At 43.0% G+C, this 28,000-nt stretch overlaps 1 long non-coding RNA gene across 1 annotated transcript; it reads right to left on the reverse strand.

The window, feature by feature from the left end:
• Positions 1 to 27,998, reverse strand: LOC102452964 (uncharacterized). The gene is made up of 3 exons (XR_012900833.1): positions 27,906 to 27,998; positions 22,204 to 22,348; positions 1 to 1,039 (listed from the first exon to the last, which is right to left on the reverse strand). It is a non-coding gene; the product is annotated as an uncharacterized LOC102452964 (long non-coding RNA).
• Positions 27,999 to 28,000: the final 2 nt, after the last annotated feature.

Here is a 28,000-nt window from a genome sequence, read left to right on the forward strand (position 1 = left end):
ACTTGAGGAAAGCCTATATAGTCTGTAATTCTCACCACAGTAGTAGTCGGTGGTCTCAAAGGCTAGATCTCATATTCGAATCAACATTTCTCCTATTTCATACTTTATTTGCTTCACATCTGTTAGGTGAATACTGGCCAGGTAGCTACATACGCATCTAAAGAAAACATTATTTAAATTAAGGCTAATGATTTTTTTCATGAAAACCACATGGAAGATTACCTATCCAATTGGCAGGTGGCATATGTGAGTATTGGGTGCAAGAAACTCTGGGCTCTCAGAGACTATGTATGGGCTTTGGAAACAAGAGTGGCTGAACTGGAGGAGATAAGGAAGGCAAAGAGGTATATAAATGAGACTTTCTGGAGCACAGTAGGATGGTTCCCCTCCATCCCAGACTGACAGCCTCTATGCTGTTGAGTAGGATGAAAATCTCAGAGGAGAACATCCAACTGCAGCAGAGGAAAATCATCCCATAGTTGGAATCCTCCTTCCAGATGATGTCATACTATGCTTTCACATTGAGAAAACCTTACTGGGGGGGGAGGGGTACTCCACTTGTTAGGAAGAGACAGGTAATAATTATGCCAGTTTTACAATTAAAATATAGCTATTAGCAAAATTCTCTTCTTCACTTAAGATCTTCGTGCCACTCAAATGCCAAAGGGGACAGAAATTCACTGGTTCTCCCAAGTTCCTACAACATACCTCTCTGAAGCGGCTAACATAGGGGACCTGTTGGAGGCAAGACTGGAGCAATCTGTTTTATATAACCTGGTGGCATACTTAGAGCAGCCTTTAGGTTGATCTATAACAGGGGTAGGCAATAAAATGGTGGCCGTACACCAGGGTTAGCCCCTGGCAGGCTACCACAACTATATTTATCTGCACCTCCGCAGACACAAGCGATTGCAGCTCCCATTGGTTGTGGATTGCCATTCTTGGACGATGGGAGCTCCAGGAAACGGTGTCCCAGTCCAAGCGGTTTCACGCAGCTTCAGTTGGTAGGGAACAGTGATCTGGTGCCAATCGCTTATACCTGTGGAGACAGAGGAAAATATAGTGGTGGTGACCCCCGGGGGCTGAACCTGGAAAACTGGATCCAGCTCACAGGCCGGTATTTGCCCACCCCTGATTTACAGTAAACTGAGGTCCAGGTCAGTATAGAATCCATCTCAGAATCAGACCCACAACTGACTTCTTTCATCCTTCCCTCAGATGCAGCCATAAGACTTTGAATGCATCTGAAACTCTTGCCCTTTGCTGTTCTTATAACTAATCTTAAGCAACTCTTAAGCCAATTACATAGTTTTTAAGTTTAATTTTCCTCTCCAGTTTGCTTTTAACTTTTTCCCTCATAGTTTTAAAACATGTTTCTTTAATGTTCATCACTACTTTGTTACTCTCTAGAGCTGTCACTATCAAGGTATCAAACCAAAGCATGCAGTTCAGAAGAGATCCTATATTGATCTCTTGAATTAACTCCTGATTTTACAGAACATTAGATTTGGTTGAGAGTTGCTTGTATGCTCTAAAAATATCTGCTCCTAAGGTTTATTTCAAATGAATTGGTCTTGGAGTGATTTAAATCAAAATTATAGTTTTACCAGCAAACTTACCAACTTTTAAAAAATGTCTTTTAACATGCTGGCTCTAAACCACTTATCCAGAAATCTCATATGTGCATTTTAGTCGCATGAGTTTTAGGGATGTGAGGCTCTTAAAAAAATTAATCACAATTAATTGTGCTGTTAATCAATCAGAGAATACTATTTATTTAAATATTGTGGGTGCTTTCTACTTTTTCAAGTATATTGATTTAAATTAAAACACAGATTTCAATGTGTACAGTGCTCACTCTGTATATATTTTGATTGCATTTATTTGCACTGTAAAAACCAAAAGAAATAGTATTTTTTAATTCACCTAGTAAATAGAGGTACTCTAGTGTAATCAATTTACTATGAAAGTTGAAGTTACAGCTATAAAATTATGTACAAAAGCATACACAAATAAAACAGTGTAAAACTTTAGAGTCTACAAGTCCACTCAGTCCTATTTCTTGTTGAGTCAACTGTTCAAACAAACAAGTTTGTTTATATTTGTGGGAGACAATGCTACCCACTTCTTATTTTCAATGTCACATGGCATTATTGTAACCAGGATTGCGAGATATTTACATGCGAGGTTAGCTAAAGATTCATATGTCTCTTTATGCGTCAACCACGATTCCAAAGGACATGAGGACATGTATCAATGTTGAATACAGGTTCTGCTCAATAATGATCCAAAGCAGTTGATAATTGGTGCATGTCCATTTTCATCATCTGAGCCCAATCCCACCAGCAGAAGGTCGATTTTCTTTTTTGGTGGTTTGGGTTCTGTAGTTTCTACATCAGAGTGTTGCTCCTTTAAGACTTCTGAAAGACTCCCATACCTCATCCCTCTCAGATTTTAGAAGGCACTTCAGAGTCTTAAACCTTGGGTCAAGTGGTGTAGATATCGGTTTAGAAATCTCACCTTGGAAGAAGTACCTTCTTGGTACCTTCTTTGATTTTTGTCAAATCTGCTGTGAAAGACTGCTATAAAATTAATTGTATGCCAGAACATGAGTAAAACAGAATAAAGGTATATCTACACTTGCAGCCTATTTTGGAATAGGGCTGCAAATGTAGGCATTCGGAATTGCAAATCAAGCCCTGGATTTAAATACAGGCAGTCCCCGACTTACATGGATCCGACTTACGTCAGATCCCTAGATACGAACGGGGTGAGGCAACTCCCGCACATGCGCAGCAGCATTCCCGGGGCTCGCTCACCTGGGTCCTAGGATCCTCCTCCTCCTCGGGCCGGCTCCTACTGGGGTCCCGCAGAGCTGCCGGGCAGAGGAAAAGTGCCTCCCCCTGCCAGCAACAGGCTGCCCCCTCCCCTGAGCAACAGGCTGCCGAACAGACAAAAGCAGCCTCTCTGCCCCTCCTCCCCTCTATACATGCCGGGCTCCCGGAGCGCAGCAGCGTCCCCGGGGCTCGCTCACCTGGGTCCTAGAATCCACCTTCTACTCCTCTTCGGCCGGCTCCAACTGGCCTCTGCCTGCAGCAGCTGGCCACAGGGACAGGGATCCCGCAGAGCTGCCGGGCAGAGGAAAAGTGCCTCCCCACGCCCGCTGCCCCCCCCCCCCCCCGCGGCCTCGCATCCTGCACGCCTTCCCCCTCCCCCCCTGCCAGCAACAGGCTGCCCCCTCCCCTGAGCAACAGGCTGCCGAACAGCAGACAAAAGCAGCCTCTCCGCCCCTCCTCCCCCTATACATGCTGGGCTCCCTGGGCAAACAAAGACTCCACCAAAACAAACAAAGTGCTGGCCTCATTGTGTTAGCAAAAAAAGGACCCTCCTCCTAGAACCCTGGGTGGTGTGTGGAAATAAAGCTATTAGCTCAAAGCATGGTGCAGAGCTGTTTGGTATTTGATGAGTTACTCCTTTAGTCCTGAGTTTGTCACAGGGACAGAAATAGATGTGAAATCTTCTGAACAGGGGAACAGACAGCAAAACAAACATTAGAGGGGAGTTAACCTTTCCCTATGCTATCCAAAATTAAAAAAAATGTTTGGCTAGAGTTTCCCCTACAATATGTACCAGTTCCGACTTACATACAAATTCAACTTAAGAACAAACCTACAGTCCCTATCTTGTACGTAACCCGGGGACTGCCTGTATCCCGCACTTGATTTGCATCTTCCCAGCAGGGCGACATTTTTTAAATTTACAAGCCCGGAATAACTGCCCACGTCTACATGCGACAGTGAAATGGGCGTTCGAAATAAAGCCCTATTTTCAAACTACCAGTTAAACCTCATTGCAGGAGGAATAACAGGTAGTTCAAAATAGGGCTTTATTTCTGTCTGATTCTGGCAGAGGCCTAGGGGAAGAGGGGGGATGGTTTTCCATGAATGTCACTCCCTAGATCCCCAAGAGCACAGGGTGGTAGGTAACAATTTGGACACTCTAATGCAAGGTTCTATTTAGTTTAGCTATCAGAGGGATTCTGCTGGTGAAAGTTAGTTAACCACAAAGTTAAGTTTAGTAACACAACCCTTTGTTAGACTAACAACTAATTAGCCTTCTTTCATAATACCATCTGCAAGTTTATACTCTCTAGTGTCCCACAAGATTTATTTAATGAGCTAGATGTGTATTTATATATTCTGATTGTATATTCACACACACAAAGGCACTACGATGCAGTATTAAAATAAGTAATAAACACACAACAATATAGTGGATCTCAAGTAAAGTAACCCTTATAAGAAATAGCTTTAATAATAACTAGTACCTATGGCTACCGGGTGCACCCTGCTGTATGCTGTAGGTTTCTTCAGCACTGCTGAACCACTCAAATGTTGTGCATTAAGACATATAAGGTGGGGACAAATTCACAGGAGTATGAAGTACGTTTGGTTGGCACTTTAATTAGGATAGATTTGTGCCATTTGCAAAGCTACCCTAACCCATAAGGGAGGTGGTTTGGGAGGAGGTCTGATTCTTAGAGCTCCCAAGCACACAGGTGGAGGAGAAGTTATTCAGGATACTTCTGCCTTTGCACCAGGCCCACTGAGGGAGAGAGAAGTTGGGGCATGGCCCCATGTCTTTTGTTCCCCACCCCCACGGTGATGTGCACATTATCATCATCCCTCCTTTATGAGCTCTCGATGAGTAATGGCTGTAATCTGGTTGCTAATGGGAAGCTGCTTGCCAGATTCCACCAACAGATAACTGTCCCCTGTATGGTACTAAAACATCCTCTGTTGCCTAATTTGTCATTTGTAAACTTGGTGTGTAAACTCAAGTGAGCGCACCAGTTAAAATGAGAGAAGTACAGTGGAATAGATCTGGAAATTATGTCAAACTGAGGCTGTCACACTTGGTACAATTAGAGATACATTTTTACTTTAGTGGCAAATTAACTACTGCAATATCAGGGAAAACAAATAGTGTTTTTTGGCTCGATTTATGCTCCTAACAGCCACTTTAGACACCTAAATCCCAGAATCAGGTGCCACTGGCTTTCACAAAGCTCCCACTTAGCTTCTCACACAGGCTACGTCCAGACTGGCATGATTTTCCGGAAAAGTTTTCCGTTAAAAGCATTTTCGGAAAAGCACGTCTAGATTGGCAGGATGCTTTTCCGCAAAAGCACTTTTTTTTGGCTATTTTCGCGATTGGGGCTTTTTTGTGGAAAACAAATCTCTGCTGTCTACACTGGCCATTTTGCGCAAAAGTTTGTCGGAAAAAGACTTTTGCCCTAGTGTGCGATCCTCCAAGTATGCTGGCTTTGTGAATATTCTACAGTGCCTCTCCTGATTCATTGTATAGGGAGTCTCGGCACCTAATCTGGCTTTGTGAACCTCAGTGATTTTTCTAGATGGCTATGTTTCTTTTTCAATACAGTCCCTTATGTCTAACTATTTATTTATCAAGATCTACTAAAAAACTTAATGAAAAACTTAATGTTAACAAATCTCCGGGACTGGATGGCATTCATCCAAGGTTCTAAAAGAACTAAAATGGGAAATTGCTGAAATATTATCTGTGGTTTGTAACCTATCCCTTAAATCGGCTACCATACCTAAAGACTGGAAGGTAGCCAATGTGACACCAATATTTTAAAAGGGCTCTAAAGGCAATCCGGGCAATTACAGTCCGGTAAGTCTAACTTCAGTACCGGGCAAATTAGTTGAAACAATAGTAAAGAATAAAATTGTGAAGCATGTAGAAGAACATAATTTGTTGGACAAAAGTCAACATGGTTTCTGTAAAGGGAAATCCTGTCTTACTAATCTATTAGAGTTCTTTGAAGGGGTTAACAAACATGTGGACAAACATGGGGATCCAGTAGATATAGTATACTTAGATTTTCAGAAAGCCTTTGACAAGGTCCCTCACCAAAGGCTCTTGTGTAAATTACATGGCCATGGGATAAGAGGGAAGGTCCTTTCTTGGATTGAGAACTGGTTAAAAGACAGGAAACAAAGGGTAGGAATAAATGGTAAATTTTCAGAATGGAGAGGGGTAACTAGTGGTGTCCCCCAAGGGTCAGTCCTGGGACCAATCCTTTTCAACTTATTCATAAATGATCTGGAGAAAGGGGTAAGCAGTGAGGTGGTAAAGTTTGCAGATGATACCAAAGGGTATGTCTACACTACCCCGCTAGTTCGAACTAGCGGGGTAATGTAGGCATACCGCACTTGCAAATGAAGCCCGGGATTTGAATTTCCCGGGCTTCATTTGCATAAGCAGGGCTCCGCCATTTTTAATTCCCCGCTCGTTCGAACCCTGTGCCGCGCGGCTACACGCGGCACGAACTAGGTAGTTCGAACTAGGCTTCCTAGTTCTAACTACCATTACTCCTCGTGGAATGAGGAGTAACGGTAGTTCAAACTCGGAAGCCTAGTTCGAACTACCTAGTTCGTGCCGCGTGTAGCCGCGCGGCACAGGGTTCGAACGAGCGGGGATTTAAAAATGGCGGAGCCCCGCTTATGCAAATGAAGCCCTGGAAATTCAAATCCAGGGCTTCATTTGCAAGTGCGGTATGCCTACATTACCCTCCTAGTTCGAACTAGGAGGGTAGTATAGACATACCCAAACTGTTTAGGATAGTCAAGACAGAAGCGGACTGTGAGGGACTCCAAGAAGATCTCACCAAACTGAGTGATTGGGCAACCAAATGGCAAATGAAATTTAATGTGGATAAATGTAAAGTAATGCACATGGGAAAAATAACCCCAACTATACGTATAGTATGATGGGGGCTAATTTGGCTACGACACATCAGGAAAGAGATCTTGGAGTTATCTTGGACAGTTCTCTGAAAACTTCCCATATGAGGAGAGGTTAAAGAGACTGGGACTTTTCAGTTTAGAAAAGAGGAGACTGAGGGGGGATATGATAGAGGTATATAAAATCATGAGTGGTGTGGAGAGGGCCAATAAAGAAAAGTTATTTATTAGTTCCCTAAATAGAAGAACTAGAGGACACCAAATGAAATTAATGGGTAACAGGTTTAAAACTAATAAAAGAAAGTTCTTCTTCACACAGCGTGTAGTCAACCTGTGGAACTCCTTGCCAGAGGAGGCTGTGAAGGCTAGGACTATAATAGAGTTTAAAGAGAAGCTAGATAATTTCATGGAGGTTAGGTCCATAAAAGGCTATTAGCCAGGGGATAAAATGGTGTTCTTGACCTCAGTTTGTCAGAGGCTGGAGAGGGATGGCAGGAGACAAATCACTTTCTCATTGTCTTCGGTTCACCCTCTCTAGGACACCTGGTGCTGGCCACTGTCGGCAGACAGGATACTGGGCTAGATGGACCTTTGGTCTGACCCAGTATGGACATTCTTATGTTCTTATGTACTAGGGAACTGGACACAGGCTACTGGGTTCTCTCAGGATTTGTAAAGGGAATATTTCATGTTTGAGCAGATTATAGGCCAAGCAAAATTATTATGAAGCAGTTTTTAAGGCTTGAGCTCAACAGAGAGAATTGGGATTTATTTCCAGTTCTCTCTTGAGACAGTTCTTCACCAGAAGCACTTCATTCCAGCTCCAGTCCCCAACCCATAAAAGAGATGGCTACCCTACTTGCCCTATAAGGCAGCATTCTTTCCCCTTTGTGCCAACAGAATAGTGTGGAAAAGACAAATGCAGGACCCAGGATCTGGCCAAAAGATTTCTATTACGTGGGTTCAGATTTTTAAAATTAATTTTCTGTACTCATTTTCTGCAATTTGAAGTAAATATACAAAGATCAAGCCATACAAGCAGTGCCTGAGAACGGAATACCCATTTCCATCCTGACAGAGCAGGCACAATTCCCACTGAGATTGAATAGTGTTGTGCATAGTTTAGCCAAAGCTGAATTTCGCCAATAACATGCAGGGCTTCATACTAGTGATAGCGGTGGTAATTAAGAAATAATGTCATTGGAATAGAACAATGTCACAAGATAAAGGTCTCCTGCTGCTACACAAATGCTGAAGTGAAGCTCATTTATCAAGAATAAATGTCAAGGTAAAACTGATGCATTTTTAAAGCAAGGTTCGGATCTAATTATTTTTATTATACTGAACTAAATGACTGATATATATGTAGTAATTTTATCCAATGGATATTGCTGCAGCAGATAAGATTTACTGTACAATTATTTGACTTATTTTATTCTGATTCCCTAGAGAGAAGGCTTTTTAATGTACCATAGCCAAGCAGAATGGTTTATCAAAATTAATGTTTATTTAACCATACTACTATGAATTGGCTCAATGAGCCTTGCTCTGCAATCTATCAAACCAAATCATGTTCCCATTGTAACAATAAATGAATTCAGTTCTTAACTTCACTAAGAGCAGGATTAGGACCAGTGGATCATATTCTTGGTGAATTTCCAAATGAAATATTCTGGAAGTCAAAATGGGAGACAGAATTCCGTTTTTCAGTTTTTATGACTGAGCCAAACAAAAGTACTGGATAAATCAGTGTATTTATTTAGTTAATAAGTTATTTTTATTTTTGTGGACTTTCAGAAGTAAATAAGGAGCATGCTTTTGGCAATCTGATTGACTTGCAGACACTGGGATATATTGATAATGGGCCAAATTCACCAGTTCAGTCTAGCTGCGTTGTGCTACTTCAATGAGAAAAATCAAACCTTAAACTTTACTTCACTGAGGTTCATTACCTCTTTGTATCATCAGAGCAGTCACCATATCCTGGGGAATCTGCCCTTGACATTTCACAGGAAAACTTTGAAAAACAATTTAGATTATTCTTTTTCATACATGTGCATTTTCCAAATAACAGCATTGAGACAACATGGTTTTCTTATCTCAAGCTGAAGACATTTCAGTCATCAGTCATCGTTCCTTTCCATGATAAAAGAAAAGAAGGAAAGAAAAGAGGGGCCAACATTATCTACCTGCTGCCTATTGTATGACTATGGTCTCCTGCAGACACGCTTGGATTTACTATTTTTGGTGTGACGTTCCCACTCCTTTGTTTGTTGAACAGCACATGAGAGGCAGCAAAGAGGAGACAGGGTACATGAGGGGCTAAGTCCTCTAACTAGGGCCTCCAACAAAAAAGACAAGGAAGCATTCTAGTTAAGTGAAGGGTGATACAATAATTCCTTATATCTCAAGAAACTTTACCTGAAGGGCAACTTGTCAGGTGAAGGAAGTTCTAGGAGATCTACCATAGCCAGACTTCTCACCGCACACAAAGATAAATTAGATCCATCTCTTGTCACCACAGGATAGAAATTGTTGCTTGCTCACTAATGTCTGTGGCATCTCAGTAGCTATCACAAGTGGGTCAATAATTTATGACGAGGCAATGGCTAAATTTCCAAGACCAGCATAATCTGGGCTAGCTACTCCCAGGAAAGAAAAACCTTACCTGACTTTGTTTATTTGGTAAAAGGTCAGCTAGCATAGGTTTTTCCAAGTAATAATATGAAATATGAAATATTTAGTATTAATATAACACTTTACATGCTTAAAGAACTTTACTACCATTAGCAAATTACATGACCTCTTTGTGTTGTAAATAGATAAGTAGGTGTGGTGTTGTCTTAATTTTACACGAGGCAGAAGGCCACCCACTTAGTGTAAGAGCCAAAATTAGCTCTCAGGACCTTCTGACTTCCAATTCCGTGCTTATTACTTCAGCTCAAATTGTCACAGGAAAGATCACATCACACTTTAATGAATGATCAGACAAACATTTTTTATTTAATCACCAGCTAGCAACCGGAAAGGAAATAACTATGTATAGAAGACTCAAGACTTTCAGATGCCAAAACAGTTCCCCAGTTTATGGATTGATCACATGCAAAGACAACTGGAAATAAAATATATTAAATATCATTTCTTCCCCTGTCATTAATTAATCTTTAGCACTTAGATCTTCTCCTAAATCTTCACAGATTATTCTGAGTAATAAGTCTTTTTGAGAAACATTTCTTGAAAAACTCAAGCATTATGTATCTCTGATTTCAGATATTTGTAAAAGTCCTATGAGACCTTTGCTGCTTTGTCTATCCCAAAGGAATTCAAATCAGAATAATAATTGCACTAAACTCTTTAAAAACCAATGGGACCTGTGGATATTCAACCTTTGTAAATCAGACCAATATGCACTTATACATGGTGTGCGGAGGGGCGGGGGTTCTGTGTATCTGTGTGTGTACGCCCATTACTTATATTAAGTTTGAGTCTGGAAATAGCAACCAAGATCCATGGTACACTGTGTGAGGCCTATACCAATATATAGCATAAGCAGAAGGGGGCAAGGGGAGGCAAAGGAGGAATGTTTATGTGAGTAAAAATTGAAGCCATGCTTGACCACCTGTAATACTTAAAGAATTATCCCTGCTCAAAAGAGTTCATAATCTCAACTAACAAGAAAAACAAAGAATGGGAATGTAGTAGAAAGAGTGAGACTGAAGCATGGGCCTGGTGTAAGGCCTGACACCTGACCCAAAGTCAGCAAAAGTTATGCTATGAGCAACCATCAGGCCCTGTCAAAAGCAAACGCTTGCCTACACGGATTCAGCACCAGTATTGCTAGCATTGCTAAAACATAGAAACCATGTGAATACATTCCTCTAGAATGTAAGAAGTAAACCCTAACCCAGTGTTACCACCACCAGGCAGATTTGAATGTGGACATCAGTGTAGGAGCCTCTACAGCTTGAGCTATAAAACCAGCTGGCTCTCAGCTTAGGCTGTAGAGCTCCCTTGTTCTTATCTCTCTCTGTAAGTGCTCTAAGTGCCACTACTTGTGACAGTGAACCACACTAGGAGTACATCTAGACTACATCCCTTTTTCGGAAAAGGGATGTAAATTAGGCGTATCAAAATTGCTAATGATGCCGGGATTTGAATATCCCGTGCTTCATTAGCATAAAAATGGCCACCGCTTTTTTTCGGCATGGAGGTTTGTCAGAGAAAAGCGGCAGTCTAGGGGCTGATCTTTCACTAAAGAAACCCTTTTCTGATAGATCCCTTATGCCTCATAAAACGAGCAAAAGATCACCCTCTAGACAGCCGCTTTTCTCTGACAAAGTTCCGTGCCAAAAAAAAAGCGGGGGCCATTTTTATGCTAGTGAAGCGCGGGATATTTAAATCCCTGCTTCATTAGCAATTTCGACCTGCCTAATCTGCATTCCTCTGCCGGCAGAGGGGTGCAGTCTAGACACACCCTAGGTGTGTGGGTTACACTAGCACATGTTGAAATGGTTTGACCAATGTGATGCTGATATTTTGTCTGAAACATCAGAATTAACAATCCAAAGATGGGGCAAATTGGAATGTTTTCTCTAAAACACCAGAAGAAAAGTACAAGGGGAAGTAACAAGCATGTCCTGAAATTGTTTATCCCAGATTATTTGTCTCGATGTATAAAATATTGGGACACTTTGCGTGAACCCTTTGTCCTGCCTCGAGGTCAGTGGAAAGTCCCACTACTGATAACAGGTCCACTGTCATGGGCATGCATATGTTAATGTACCTGATTCAGCTGGATCATTAGCACCATGCTTTGCTGACAATAAAATTAAACCAACTTTTGTAGTCTTATTGAGAAATTTGATTGGAGCCTGCTGTATAAGGGATCTGACCAGAGCTAGTGCAGCATGCAGAAAGAAACCACACACTCAGCCAAACATCCAACAACAGAGAGAAAGGAATTTCGCTATTTTACAGGTGAGGGGGTTGAGAGAATTGAAGCAACTTCCATAAGATCACAAGAGAGTCAGTGCTAGAGATAATATCTTCTATTGGACCAATTTCTGTTGGGTGTAGGAGAGAAGCTTTTGAGCTTCACCATTTGGAATCCAGCTGCCTGTGGGCTCAGTTGTCTAGTAACTAAATTAGCTTGACTGGCTCCTCACTGAGGGTACATTTACACTGCATGCTTATTTTTAAATAAACGATTCCAGATTAGTTATTCTGAAATAGCTTATTTTGAAATAGCACATCTACACTGCAGGGAAGCCTCAAAATGAATGTGAGACTGACTTCCCTAATATAGATGTGCTATCTCAATTTAGAGCCCCTAGAGGCACGGGGGAAGAATAACTTAAAATGTCCCTGGTGAGAGGCTATTTCGAAATAGCAGCAGTGGAGTATCTACACACGCCTTATTTCAGAATAGTTATTTTGGAAGGGGAGCTATTCCTTGTGGAATGAGATTTAGAGAAGATGGAATAAGCTGCCGATTATTTCTATATTATTTTGAAATAACAGAATTGCTGTGTAGATGCTCGCATTGTTATTTCGGAATAACACTAGTTATTCCGGAATAACAGTGCAGTGGTGATGCACCCTGACAGACTATGCTTCTTGGTTAGTCAGAGGAGCCAACCCATCATCCCTGTAGCCCTGTAGCAAAAGCAGCACAATAGTTGCTCAGTACTTTTGCCAGACCTACTTCCTGTCCAGCCTTTGCTCCAGCCTTTGCCTACTCTACTCCAGCCCTAGTCTGTGACTAACACTGAACTCCTGATTCTTGGCTCTGAGCACTGGCTTGTTTCGTGACCATGATTCTAGGGGTGTGTCTACACAGCAAAGTTATTTTGGAATAACGGCCGTTATTCTGAAATAACTATGCGAGCATCTGCACCGCAATAGTGTTATTTTGAAATAATTTTGAAATAATGGGAGGCTTATTCCGACTTCTGTAAACCTCATTCTATGAAGAATAACGCCTATTCCAAAATAGCTATTTTGAAATAAGGCATGTATAGATGTTCCACGTCTGCTATTTCAAAATAGCCCCTCACCAGGGCCATTCTAAGTTATTCCTCCTAGGGTTCTAAATCGAGATAGCACATCTGCATTAGGGAAGCCTATCTCAGACTAATTTTGAGCTTCTCTGCAGTATAGACGTGCTATTTTGAAATAACTATTTCAGAAAAGCTTATTCCAAAATAAATGTGCTGTGTTGACATGGCCCTTAGGTCTGTTTTTTGGTTCTGGTCTGACTCCTGTCTCTGACCACTGTTTTACCTTCTGACCATGACTCTGATTTTACCCTCTGGTTGTACTACTAAGGTCACATCACCTACACCAGAGTTTCCCAACCAGGTTCTGCAGACCATCATCAGGGGTTCTGCAAGAAATCGTGAAATAAATAAATAATGTTTTCTTACAATGTAAGCTGACATATCATATATATAGTAGCCCAATGTCTGTGACTCTGTAACGCTGAAACACTGGCTGTTCCCTCTGGGCAGCACTGTTGCTGCCCACCATGACGCTCGGCTGACTTCTGCACCACTCAGCCTGGCCACCACGTGGGAGCAAGTGGCGCAAGCAGCTGTTTGGGGTCCGCTCTCCCCATCCAGCATGGGGGTGCTGCATAGGGAGCGCAGGGCCCAAACGGCCACTTGCGCCACTTGCTCCTGTGTGGCAGCCCAGCGGAGCGGCGCAGAAGTCAGCCAAGCGCCACGGAGGGAGGCGAATGGGGGGGTGGAGCAGTGACATACATACCCGGGGGCGGGGCCTGGACGAGCATGCATCCCCGATGGAGACAGAGGAGAGCAGAGAGAGAGTGAGAGGCAGGAGGGGGAGAAGAGAAAGAGAGAGATGGAAAGAGAGGCAGAAGATGGAAGAGAGCTGAGAGAGAGGGGGCGAGGCAGTAGGAGGAGGAGAGAGAGAGAGAGAAAGAGAGAGAGAGACCGCAGGCTCCTCCGACATGGAGGAGAGACCTGAAAATCCCGTCTTATGATGGGCTAATTGGCTAGTATATATATATAAAACAGTTCTTGACAATAATTTAGCAGTAATTGAATTGCGTTCCCCACTGTCAACTTTTTCTGGCCAAGCAAATGTTTTCATAGGTAAGGGTTCCTCGGGATATGAAAAATTATTTTAGGGGTTCCTCCATGGGAAAAAGGTTGGGAATCACTGACCTACACCTTGGTGTACAAAGTTCATAGAGCTGTTCTTTAGGTCACACTGTGAAGCATGAAAACTTGTCCCTTTCGCCAACAGCTGCTCATCCATTAAAAGATATTATCTCACCCATCTTGTATCTCACATATCCTGGGACCAACATGGCTATAGCAACACTGTGCTAGAGTTGGCAATTGAACCCAGAACTCCTGAGTTACTCACCAATGTTTTAACCACAGGGCCAGCCTCCTCCATATACAGTTGGAACTGTCTCAAAGAATTAGATGGTGCCTTCTGAACAATTCTGACCTTTCGCTAAAAGACTACAAACCAAAGTGAACAAATGTCTAATTGTTAGAAGAGAGCATGACACAATTATCTCATGCAGTGACTTAGTGCACTAACTTTCACCTTGAGAGTGGAGTTCAAATTTTGACCAAAGTGATCTCATTCTCATCTCTTTATACTGGAATTGAATGAAAGCAGCATTCCCATACTATACTGCCACACTACACTAGTCTGTTGTTGCATATTCCATTTCACTTTTTATGATACACCATGTTCAAAATGTGCTTGTTGCGAATGCTCAGCATTGACAGACTCTGCCCTGTGGATTGCTTTATAACTGCAATAATGCCTGCCAGACAGCAATTTTTTGTTATTACATTAACAGTGAAAGACACTTCTTATTCAAAATTAGAGGGTTAAAAATGTTCAAGCAAGCTAAATCAATCCTTAGTGCTTTGGAATTTTCCTATATATTTTAAAATCCATTTTGAATGATACTCATATTAAAAGTGTACGCTTTTACTTAACTTTTCTTATAAATAGCTTAAAAACATAAAGCTGAAATGTCTAACTTCCTCCAGTTTTTTTGTTGTTGTTGTTGCATGATTGTATATTCCAGTTATTGATCTGCAAAGCACAGAAATAATGAGGGCCAGATCCTCAGCTGCTGTAAATTCACTTGAGCTTGTCTACATGAATACTTGCAGTATGTCTGCATTTAAAATGCTACAGCAGTGCAGCTGAGCGGCTGTTGCACTTCATTATAGATACTACCCATGAGAACGGTTTTCCCTTTGGTATAAATAATCCATCTCCCCAAGAGGAAGTACATAGGTCAACGGAATAATTCTTCCATCAGCTAGCACTGTCTACACCGGGATTAGGTTGGTGCGGCTACATCTCTCAGAGGTGCGGATTTTTCATATCTCTGAGCAGGGCCATCCTTACCCACACACAGAATATGCAGCTCCATAGGGCACCTGACATTTTGGGGCACCACAGGATCTTAATGTGCATCCATTCGCCTCTTCTTATCCATGTTATATGGCTCTGCTTCCTCAGGAGAGGCTCTAGTTTAACTTAAAAATGAAGATGCCTGACCTATTAGTAAACACTGAACCTGTGAAAGAGCCATTCAAGTGGCATTTGGAAACCCCAGGCACATACTGTCAGTTGCTGAATTTACTGTGTATGTCTACAGCAGTGTTTCTCAACCAGTGGTATGTGTACCCTTAGGGGTACTTGAGAGAAGTCTGGAGGTATGTCAGCACAACTGAAATTTGGAGAAAACTGAATTTTTGTTTTAAGTTTTACAGCACTTTATTATTTTTTTACTTTTTACACCCAAACATTTCATCACCAGCCCAGCTACGATTACGTTGTTTAAACAAATGTGTTGCAATGGTAGAAAAAAACTGTATGTGTCTGAAAACTGTAGGTACTGGGGGTACTTATAATTTTGTGGTTTTTTTTTTTTTTTTTTTGAAAAAGGGTGCTTTATAAAAAAAAGGTTGAGAAACACTGGTCTACAGGACCTTAGTTTAAAATTATTTTATCTCTAAATAATTGTGTGTTTTCCCCTCCCCCCCCCCCAGGTTCCATTGGGCATAGGGGCACCAGTTTAATAGTACCGCATAGGGCCCCCTAAATCATAAGAGCAGTCCTGTGCCTGAGTGATGTAACTATACCAAATTAAGTTTCTAGTACAGACAAGGACTTAGTTCACAGCTAGCTGGGGTGTAAATCTACCCTACACCAGGCTGCTACACACAAAGGGTATGTCTACACTGTAGGGCTAAACTCGAACTAAGGTATGCAACTTGAGCTACATCAATTGTGTAGCTTAAGTCAAAATAGCTTATTTCGACTTTGGGCACGTCTACAAAGCACTTATTTCAAAATACAGCACTCTTCCCTCGACTTCTCTTATGCCTCATACAATGAGGTTTACAGAAGTCAGAGTAAGAAGCCCGTTATTTCAAATTTATTTCGAAATAACAGGCTTACTGTGTAGACATGCACTATGTTATTTCAGAATAACTGACATTATTCCAAAATAATGCTGCTGTGTAGACATGCCCTCAGTGTCTCTATGGATCCTGCTTCCATGCATGAAAAGTTCAGTAGTACACTTTGAACTACTCTGCTTTGAAACAGGAGCAGATCAAAACGCACTACAGAACTTTTAGTGCATGGCAGAAAAGGAGTCTTAGTTCAAACTTTTTTCTCTCAACTCAGTTATGTCCTTTGACTAGCATGTGGGCTCCAGGGTGGGATCAGGAATGACGGGGGAGTGGGAGGAGAGGGCTCAGTGCTGGAATGTAGGGACTGGGGCATGGACTTACCTCCAGCAGCTCCTGGTCAGTAGTGCAGGAGGGTGCTAAGGTAGACTTCCTGCCTTTCTGGGCACCACAGACTGCACTGTGCCCCTGAAGCAGCCGCCAGTAAGTCCAGATTGTAGGCGGAGCATGCAAGAGGCTCTGCATGCTGCTCTCATCCACAGCCTCTGCCCCCACCTCCCAGTGTCCAGTTCCTGGCCAATGGGAGTGCAGAGCTGGTACTCAGGGTGGGGACAGCATGCTGAGCCCCATGGTCCCTCCACCTAGGAGCCAGACCTTCTGCTGGCCATTTCTGGAGCGCAGCATAGTTCAGAGTGCCAGGACAGGCAGGAAGCCTGCCTTAGCAGCTCTCCTGGTCACCCTACAGTAGGGCTAGGAAAAGGGGCCTCCACAGGCCAAATTTGGCCTGTCAATCCAGTAAATCTGGCCCATGACCACCCTGCCGCTCCCCTGCCCCCAGGCCAATCAAGACCTGGGGACAGGGGAGTGCACCAAGTCTCCTCTCCCCACCAAGGGCATGCTGTGACTAGAGAGAAATGCCAGCTGTTTTAAAACAGTCAGCAGTTCTCTCTAGGCACTATGCACCCTTGGCAGGGTGGGGCAGGGGGTGAAAGACTTTTCACGTTCCCCCCTGTCCTCAGGCCCTGATTGACCTGGGGGTGGGGGTAGCACGCAAGGTCTCCTCCTGCTGCTGCGGCTAGAGGGAGCAACCAGCTGTTTTATAACAGCTGGTGATTTTCTATAGGTGCTGGGGGCGGATGGAGGGGAAGACTTCACTTGCTCCCCCACCCCCAGGCCAATCAGAGTCTGTGGGTGGGGGAGCAGAAAAGTCTTCTGGCCACGCCCCTTTTACCCAAGGCCCCACCCCTTCCAGGGACACCTGGGGCCACTTCAGAAATTTATGAAGTGGCCCCCTTTTGAAAATTATTGCCCACCCCTGCCCTACAGCAAGATGACCTAGTGCCTGACATTCCACAGCCCAGTACTAGGCTGCAACCTGTTCTTTGAAAACCATTTAGTGTATGGCAGATTACTCAGTATGTACATCCCAGCTTACTGTGAACTAAGTATTTGTGTAAACAAGCCCTTATCTGTGCTATAGTAGCACCTACAGATACCAGCTCCATTAAATAAACACACAGTGAGATAGAATCTCTGTGCTGAAAAACTTTTGATCTAAGTTGTAAAGACACACAAAAGATAAGAGGGGAATAGAAGCATGGAGAAGTGACATGGTCTTTCCAAATAAAAACAACAGGTCAATGAAAGAGCCAAGAATAAAATCTTTCACTGGCCACCCACTGGACCACCCTGCATCCACATGAAAATCAGTGGAGCTATGCCAGTTTTAGCAGCTGAGATCTACCCTTCACTCTTGACATCTGAAACTATAACATTCATTGACCTGCACTTCATCCACCTATATCAGGGGTCTCCAAACTTTTCAGCCCAAGGGCCGCATTAACTATCAAACAGCAGTTCGGGGGCCGACTACACACTTGAGGTCCAAATAAAAAACAATCAAAACATGGATGTTGTTTTTAATTATTTATTTAATATTATTTTATTCAGTTATTATTTAATAACACATTGATACACTACACATGAACACCTGTATTAGTGTGAATGGTGAAATTGTTTCCTGGATGCCAAAATTGTTTCCATAGACAAAAAGGTCTCCACGGGCCGGATGAGAGGGCCTCGCGGGCCGCATCCGGCCCGCGGGCCGTAGTTTGGAGACCCCTGATCTATATGGTGCTGACTAAACTCCCCAGGTTCTAGTCCCATGAGAAATTTCTAGTGGAGCTGGGGATTGATCCCAGGTCTTTAGATGCCCAACTTAGTTAGAGCCAACATCCATTTTGGGAGCTCAGATAATGGCTATAAGAAAATTCAAAGAGCAAATGTCCAGCCAGTGTCAACACTTCTATAGCATTTAAAAAGCAAACAGTAGACCTAATATAAATGTGCCAATTACTGGCAGTCAACCGTACAAGTACAGGTAGGGTATAAGAATAATCATAACTGCTTGAACCAATGAGTAATCCTCCCACTGCATTCTGAACAAGCTGCAAGTAATGAAACAGCCTTACAGAGAGCCTCATGAAGAGGGAAATGCAATAATCAAGCTTCTTGGACAGAAGGGCATGTGATGAAATTGTGAGGTCAACCAGCTCGAAAAAATGAAAAGCTTTCATCTCACTTCCAATTCAGGCTCACGATTTTCCATTGAAAGGACACGTCCGAGAGCAATGTTAGGACTCTTATTCTGATTCAATATTTCCAAATTAATCCCCTCAATAAACAAAGAAGGAATCTCCTTGAATAAACAACCTCTTCCCAACAACAAAACTTATGGCTTCACAGGACTGAGGACAAGATAGCTCCAACATGTCCAGTCATCAGAATTGTTCACTTCACTAATTTCTCTAAGATCTTGCTAAGGAACATTAATTTTTTTTTCGGGACTATGTGGCACTAGGACTATGACCTAAATCTGACCTCCACCTCTGACTCTGCTTTGACCTTGGGCTCTGGCATTCAGATTGTGACCTCCAGAACTAACTGTCTATGACTCAGTCCCCTGACACACTGCCCAAAAAGCTTGCACTCTAACCAGACAAGACATACAAAGGGTATAAAAAGGGAAACACTTTTATTTCCATCTTACATGTGATGAAATATTGACTCTGTGCAAGGGTGCTGGAAAAATTTGTACAGTGGGGGCGCTGAGAGCCATTGAACCAAACTATAAACCCTGTAGATGATGGAAACCAATTCAAGCCAGGGTGTGCTACGGCATCCCCATACACAGTAGTTCCAGAACCTATGCTCTGTTGAATTCAGTGGCAAAACACTCAATACATCAGCGGGGCACCAATTCCAGCCCTGATCATGTCACACAGAAAATATGTGGCAGAGCACAGAACTGAAGTTGGACTTCCTGAGTCTAAAACAAAGTTAAGACTCAATCTCTACTCCTATTAAAACTAGGCGTTCTAAACTGATTTCTCGTCTTCCCCTCTGTGCATATTCATACCTACCATTAACATCAGTAAGAACTATATATTGGCTGTAAGGTATTTCTATGATGAGAGTGTAAGACTCTAACTCAAGCCAACCCTCACTTTCCATCTATATGTAAATCTGTCTGACTCGGCTCAGTACATCCTCCAGGACCCAGGATCTGGAGGGCAGGATCTGAGCCGAGTCCCGCTAAGTCTAAATGACATAATTGTGCAAGGTGGATGTTTGGGCTTGAATGCCTAGACTCATGTCCTGAGAGTCTACGAATACTATCCCACAATCCCACTGGTCTGCATTCCTTAGCCTTTCTATCCCAAGACTTAGCCAATTGGCTCCAAGGAGAGGGAAGCAAATCCCTGAGTTCAAATACAGTTGTTTAGCATTTAACTCTTCCATTTTATTCTGACCACCAAACTACAAAGTGAACTATCTCCCAGATAAGCTATAGCCACCAACAAGGAGTGATCCATGCTGCTACCCGGTAATGGCATCACAATCCAATCCTTGTAAATCTCTGGTGCTAGGTGATCAAGATGCTCATCTTCAGTAAGAGCACTAAGAAATAACCACATGTACAAAAAAGCAGCAGACAGTCTAGAAGCACTGATGATTAAATGAACCAGTCACCAGTGCAGGGAGCAGATTAAGCAGCTCAAGAGCAAGAACTGGAAAGTCACAAGTGAGAACCGCACTTCTGGGAACTCCTCATCTTCCTTCCCCTTTATAAGGACTTGGATTGTGTGCTGGGTACAATAGTCCAGTCAACAAGCATGGCAACCTCCCAATCCCCAGATCTAGTATAGCTCTACCAGCAACCAAGCAGCTCCCAATTTAAGTGGCTCTGGTGCCCCTTGTTGTCCCTCAGCAGGCTTTGCCATCACAGCAGCTGCTATTCATCCTGGTCCCATACCCAGAGGAGCTGTTTTATGCCCTCAGCCTGGATGATCAGTCTGCCTCAGAACTGGCAGATGATACAGAAATAGCCTGGAGCCTGCTATGCATTTGGCTCCATGGCTATTGTTTTTTAGTACAGGTGACCCCAGCACTTACAACTTAATTGGTTCCTGGAGAACCATCATAAGTCGAGCCATCGTAAGTTGAACCCTTTTTTCCCATAGGTGCAATAATAAAAAAGGGGTTCCGTTCCTGGCCCGCTTTGCCTCCTGAGAGCTGTAGTCCACGGCATGAGCTATTCCAAGAGCCAGCTGGAGGCTGTACCGGGGGAAGGCGGCGAGGCATGAACTGCTCCCAGAGCAAGCTGGGAGCTGTGCTAGGGGAAGGCAACAGCTGGAGCAAGGCAGTCGTAAATGTGGGGGTGGTAAATCAGGCAGTCATAAGTTGGGGGTTACCTGTATATGAATGGGAGGGATTTCTAATTTATGACACATTGCATTTTTTTATTACAAGCCATGGGTAGCAGTTAAATAAGCATTTAACATTACACTTTTACTAGATACTTGTACATGTTTACAAAGATGTGGTGCTGCCGGTTTAGTACACCATGTCATGCAAATTGGCCATGCCACAGCATAATGAATCATCTGCTGCACAGGAGAGGGGTGCAATGTAACATGTGGATAACTAAATTCTTACTGTATTTTAGAGAGTTTGGTTTGTGCAGACCAGAAATGTACCTATGCAGTTCTTTGAGAGTCCACAATGTCACGTATGTTTGCGTGTAGTCCACAGGAAAATATAGTCAGAGCGGGCTGCAAAGTAAGTTCTAGCTGCACCCCGTTTTCAGCAGATTACACAGAGGCAGTAATCCATGTAGACTCTAGTGCAGCATCTAGCTGAATTGTCCCATGAATTCTGACCCAGTCACAGGTGCTCATAGCTGAAAACTATGTCCACAGTAGGAACTTAAGATAGGTACTCACATTTGTGGGAAGGATGTATTTTTCAGGCCCTCCTGTATAGAACACAAACTCACTTCACTAATACAGGTTGGACATCTCTGGTCCAGCACCCTCAGGACCTGACTGGTTCTGAATGAGGGAGTTTGCCTGACCAAGGGAAGTAGGCCCCTCTGCTGACAGAGTCTGGGCTTTCCTGGGGTCTGTCAGCAAATCACCAGGCTCCCTGGGTGCTAGGGCTCCACTGCCCCAAGTCTGCCAAACTCCACAGCCCCAGGGCTGCTGGGGCTCTGCTGACCCAGGGCCTCTGGGGCTCATCTGCTTTGGGGCCATTGGGGTTCATCTGCTCCGGGACCACTGGAGCCACCAAGGCTCGGCTGCTCTGGTGCCGCCATGGCTCCACTGTCCTGGGGCCACTATGGCTCAGCTGCTCTGGGGCTGCTGGAACTCCATGGCCAGTCGCAGGACCACTGGCATTCCACAGCCCTGAGGCTGCCCCAGGGCACCAGGACTCTGCTGCCCCAAGATGGGGCTCTCTGGTCCAGGGGCATTCTGGTCCAGCAACATCAATGGTCCTGCCAGACCACAGATGTTACCAGATCAGAGAATCCCAGACCAGAGAGATTCAACCTGTAGTGTAATTCTTGTGATGCAAAACTTTATATATCAGAAGAGCAGACACAAAGGTCAATTCTCTGATTTCCTCAGTCCCCTTTGTGCCATGCCTGGACTCCGACTCCAACTTCCTTGTACCTGTAAATGTGTTGCTCGGTCATCATAAGCTTGAAAACCTCTCTGGCATACACAGCTAGCTGGCTTCCAATCAGCAGCTTGGAAAATAATGTTCCTTTGTCATGCAGGAACGTCTAGGATTGTTGTCCTCCAGAATGTGGAACACCTGAAAAGAGTGAGAACGCTTAGGAAGCAAACCCCAGCACACATACAGATACCAAAATGAAAATGGTCTATGACTTTTAAACAGATAACATTTATAAATTTCACCATATCATTCTTAGTGCAGCCTTTTCACTCTGTTTAACTACGCTATATGCATGGAGCACCTGAGACTGTAAGCGTTGCTCTGAGAGTATATTGAAGCTGAGTTTTACAAGGCATCTTTTTTTTTTTTTTTTGCCTTGGGATTTGAAAGGTAATTTTTTCTAAGGATGTAATTAACCTTTATTGAAGTACTGAGGCAATAATGGACTGTTGGATGTCTATTTTCAGGCCTTTCCACCTCTGTAGCCCAGCCACAATTTAGCAAGAACCAGGGTTTTTGAACTGTCTTAGAGCAGCCCAAAAGGAAGCTTGTCCATGATGAACTTGTGGTGAATATCCTGGATGAGGCCAACAAGCAGGTACAATACCAAAGGGGGAAAGATTTACAAAAAGGGAAAAGGCCAAGACAGGCTTCAGAGTGCAGGAGAAACTTGCAATGCAGTTTCTAGACAAGAAATGGTGACCGAAGACGGAAGAGAGAGCAGAACGATATGTATGCTGCTTGCAGTAATGGCCATGATAGTTTAGGTTATTGCACTATATCCTGAGTTCCTTCCACAGTACTTCTCCACACAGCAGGAACACACTGACAAATACTATGGTTGGGTGGCCCCTGAAACCAGGATTGAATGCTAATTGGACAGGATACATATACTCCCTGCAGTCCTCTAGCCCCTGGAGTCTTTCACTCTCATATAGTGCCAAGTGCCTGCTAAATACGGTGGAAAGAGAAAGTTAGATGTTTATGTGCTTTGTTTTATTACTAGTTTTGGTGTTTTAATGGCAGCTGGCCTGAGCAGACAATTCTTTAATATTGTTTTCTTTGTTTTTTGTAATACAGCCATGTTAACATTTATGTCATTAAGAAAGTCCGTTACCTTCACTGCATCATATCATATACAATATGGCTGCGTCTAGACTGGCAAGTTTTTCCGCAAAAGCAACTGCTTTTGCAGAAAAACTTGCCAGCTGTCTACACTGGTCGCTTGAATTTCTGCAAGCACACTGACGATCTCATGTGATCTCACGATTATCAGTGTTCTTGCGGAAATGCTATGCTGCTCCCGTTCGAGCAAAAGCCCTCTTGCGCAAATGCTTTTGCGAAAATGGCGATCGGGGCTTTCTTGCGCAAAACGGCGTCTAGATTGGCACGGACGCTTTTCCGCAAAAAGTGCTTTTGCGGAAAAGTGTCCGTGCCAATCTAGATGCTCTTTTCCGCAAATGCATTTAACGGAAAAACTTTTCCGTTGAAAGCATTTGCGGAAAATCATGCCAGTCTAGACGTAGCCTATGTGTATAAAAACTGGCCTCTGCGATCAACAAGGTCCTGTATAACAATGGAGTGTATTTAAAGAATAAAGATATAGACATAATAAGGCATATCTAGAAAGTTATATCCTAACGCAATTTCTCAATACATATTTTCAGATCAGTCCATAATGAAAGTTCATAGTTCATGTCACACAAATCAATAATTCCCCCCATTTGCATCACATACTAAGAGTACTTAATTTACTGTGAACATTGCTGTATAAATAGATTCATCAACAAACCTCGTCCATTGTTCATGCAAGGCCAGCATGTGGGTGCACAAAGCTCTGACAGATGTGCTTTTTTGGCTGTGTGTACAGTTCTGCATTCCATTACTATCACAAATACACTCAAGAGCAATGTCTCACCTTTGGAGTCACAACAGTTGTGCAGTCTGCAGCAAGCCACAACAGTGCAGACAATATTGATGACGTTGGAATCCAAACATTTCTATCAACAGTGCCAGTGGGCTTTCAATTTGCCAAAAGCACAATCATCATTCATCAGGGTACAACTGCATAAGCAAAGGCAAAAGGGTATAGCTGGAGTCCCCTGAAACTATGGTGTGGACAAAACTCCATTTATGACAATGTCATTTGGTGGTGATAGTGTCCCAATCTGTCCATGAATATACACTCCCAATAATCAGAACACTCTGGCAGCATGAATTTTTTTCAGTTCAGCCTATTCTGCCTTCTAAAAACAGGCCTCTCTTATCAAGAAGTTCCTGTGTAACAATGGAGTGTAGTACCATTTATGGGTCATGTACTAAGGTGCTCTTTGAGGAAGGCAAACTATGGGCAAGTGTCCCATCAGTGGCGTTGGCACTGTTCAAAAACCTTCATGGACATATTTTATGTCCACAACCTTTGAATAAATCAGACAGCTCAGAAATCCTGCCTCCCCCCCCCCATCCTTCCCCACACACACACATGCACAGCTGATTTGCCAACACCAAATTGGTTAGCAACAATATGTGGTTGTCATGTCTCCAAATTGTTAAAGCAATGTACTTCTGGACGGTTAGCCCTAAAAATATATTTTAATTAATTATATGTATTTGTCTATATAAGGATTAAATGCAACTTGTCTAAGATTGTCCAGTTCTTTGACTTGATATGCTATACTTAATGTTATATGTAGCTCTCAGAAAATGTTTTGAACATGGAAAAGTAAAGTCATTCTAGAAAATCTGACTTTTTTTCTTGTGCTAAGTACGACACTAGTTTGCTTAGAAAACAGAAAAAAGTATGTAAATTAATATGCATAAAAAGTATATAAATTAATATGCTTATTTTTACACACACTTCAATGTTCTCTATATTCAAAACACATAACTTTCAGAATGGAAAATAGAAATATTTTATAATATTTAAATAATTTATGTTCTTAATTGTCTATGCATAAAAAAGTGCAAGGAGGAACACTATCCATTTTTGCATTTTATTGGAAATCAATTATAAATTAACTTGACAGTAAGAGATTAAAAATTCAATTTGGGGAAAAAAGTTCAGTAATGAGGATGTTAACTGTTCTTGTTCATCAAGTACAAGAATCCAAGTACAAACTAGAACAGACTAATGGCCGTTTAACTAAGCAAATTGCTACCAGAATGATTTTCAACCTATGCCTAATGTACAATGATCAGAACTGAAAAATATACACAAGTCATGAACCAGAATATATTTCATAACCATATGAAATGCTTTGTGATCTTTGAGAACTTAGGAGAATTAAGGCTTTATACTATCAAATTAATAAACAGTGGATTCTTTATTGAAAATGATTGCACTCTTTGAACTGAGAATGAAACTGTGTTGGAATCTTTTAAAAATCCATCAGATATGCTGAAAGTATCAAGAATATCTAAATTTGTGATAAAGCATCTGTAAAAAATTAATTTGTTTTGTAACTAAACACTTTCAAGACTAATAAATATCTTTACAAGTTAAGAATCAGTTAAAAGTCTCTCTGTTAGCATTATGCCATAAAAAACCAGAGCTCCTGTGGTGATTTCTGACACTGCTGTGCACAATATGTTTTCCAAAGTGATACTGTCCATGCCATTTGAACAAATGAAGGTACCACCAAATTAACAAGAGTGTGTTAAAAATAATCTCAGCATGTCCCACCAAGTGCGAATTGAAAATCAAGGAGTTTCACATCAAACAAAACGAAGGGAAAAAAATCTTTTCTGTTCTTTCTGGGTTGTGCATTCATCATGGCCTTTCATAGGAGCACCAATACTAAGGAATCTCAGGCTATGTCTAGACTATGGAGTTTTTCTGGGATACCAGAGATATCCTGGAAAAACTCCGCCGCTTCCAGGGAACGCATCTGCTCTTCCAAAATATTTTGCAGACAAGCAGTTGCGCTCCTTCAGAAGCCCTGTCTTCCTCATTTCACGAGGAAGGGTTCTTCCAAAAGAGGAGGTTTTTCCAAAATTTGGCCCAGTGTGGGTGGGACAAATTTCTGAAAAGCCTCTTCCGAAAAAACAATCAGAAAAAGGTACGCAAATTGCGCTCCACAATTTGCATACCTTTTTCTGATAAAAAGCAGCTGTCTAGACATAGCCTTAGAGAGGTAGCCCTGTTATTCTGTAATTTTAAAAACAATGACTAGTCCTGTGGCACCTTAGGCCATCTCTACTTTAGGAAATTATTTCAAAATTAGTAAATTTGACTTAAAAGCTCCCGAACTAGTGTGTCCCCACTATGGGTGATGTCTCCAAATTAGTCTGAGGCAGACTCCGTTAGGCTAGGTCCAGACCAGTGTTTCTCAACCAGTGGTATGAGTACCCTTAGCGGTACTCGAGAGAAGTTTGGGGGGTACATCAACACAACTGAAATTTGGAGAAAACTGAATTTTTGTTTTAAGTTTTACAGCGCTTTAATATTTTTATACTTTTTACACCCAAAAATGTCGTCGCCTGCCCAGCAACAATTAATTTGTTTAAACAAATGTGTTGCAATGGTAGAAAAAAAAATGTGTGTCTGAAAACTGTAGGTGCTGGGGGTACTTATAATTTTTTTAAAGGGGTACTTTATAAAAAAAGATTGAGAAACACTGGTCTAGACTGTGGGGCTTTATTGGGAAAAGCTACACGAATCACAGAGCGCAATTTGCATAGCTTTTTCCGATTGCTTTTCTGGAAGAGGCTTTTCCACCATTTGGCCCAGTCTAGATGGGGCCATATGGTGGAAAAGCCTCCTGTTTCAGTGGAGCCCTTATCACTTGGGGAATGAGGTATACAGGGCTCCCCAAAAGAGTGTGTTTGCTCTTCCATGAAAAAAGCAGAAGAGCAAATGCACTCCCTGGACACAGCAAGGTTTTTCTGGGATAGAGGTATCCCGGAAAAAACCCGTAGTCTAGACTTAGCCTTAATGGATGCACTAACTTGTACTTAGTGCCCCAGGATGCACTGGGGAGTAAGTAGTTCCAGTTACTTTGGGGTGTAGTTACTTCAAAATAGCAGCACCAGACCGTCCACACTACCTAAGTAAAGGGGGGTTTCCTCAAAAAAATCATCTGATGATCCAAACCCCATTGAAATGAACAGGAAGATCCCCTGGATGACAGTGGGCTTTGCGGCAGGTCCTTAGATCCTGTCCCTTTATAGCTACTTTTTTTTAATAGGGACTTTTGTAAGCTCCACAACCTATTCAGAAGCCTGGCTCAAGTTACCAAGTCTCAGTTGCCACTTGTGTGACCTGCCGTTCAATGCCAATGCCTGGGCTCCACCACGGAACAGAGTCAGCCCCGTGCATCATCCCCCCCCCCCCCAGACCAGAGCCAGGGGGAGCGCACCGCGCTGGTGGGGGGGCTGCTGTGCCTGAGCTCAGCCCGCGCATGGGATGCCTTCTCCTCACCCCAATTGGGAGAGCTTCGTATCCATCCCCCGAGAGGGGGGCATTCACCCCAATCTCTGCCCCCCAGCGCTTTGCTGGGGTGCAGGGGGAAGGGAAGACGAGGGTGAAGAAGACACTCTGGGGACCGGGAGGGGCCAGGGCAGGACCCCGAGGAGAGATGTGTCCTCGGAGAGAGCAGCCCCCCTGCATGCCCCCCTGCACCAGGCTGCTCCTCCCGCCCCGCCCCGCCCGTCCCCTCCCCTTTCCCGCGTGGAACACGCTGGGGCACGGACTCACCCGGACCGTGCAGCCAGCTCGGCGCCGCTGCCACCTGCATCCCTCCCAAGCACCCGCGCTCCGCTCCCATTGGCCACAGCCGCCTACCGAAGCCT

Source organism: Pelodiscus sinensis, chromosome 1 (genome assembly GCF_049634645.1).
Source record: "Pelodiscus sinensis isolate JC-2024 chromosome 1, ASM4963464v1, whole genome shotgun sequence".
Lineage (NCBI taxonomy): Eukaryota > Metazoa > Chordata > Testudines > Trionychidae > Pelodiscus > Pelodiscus sinensis.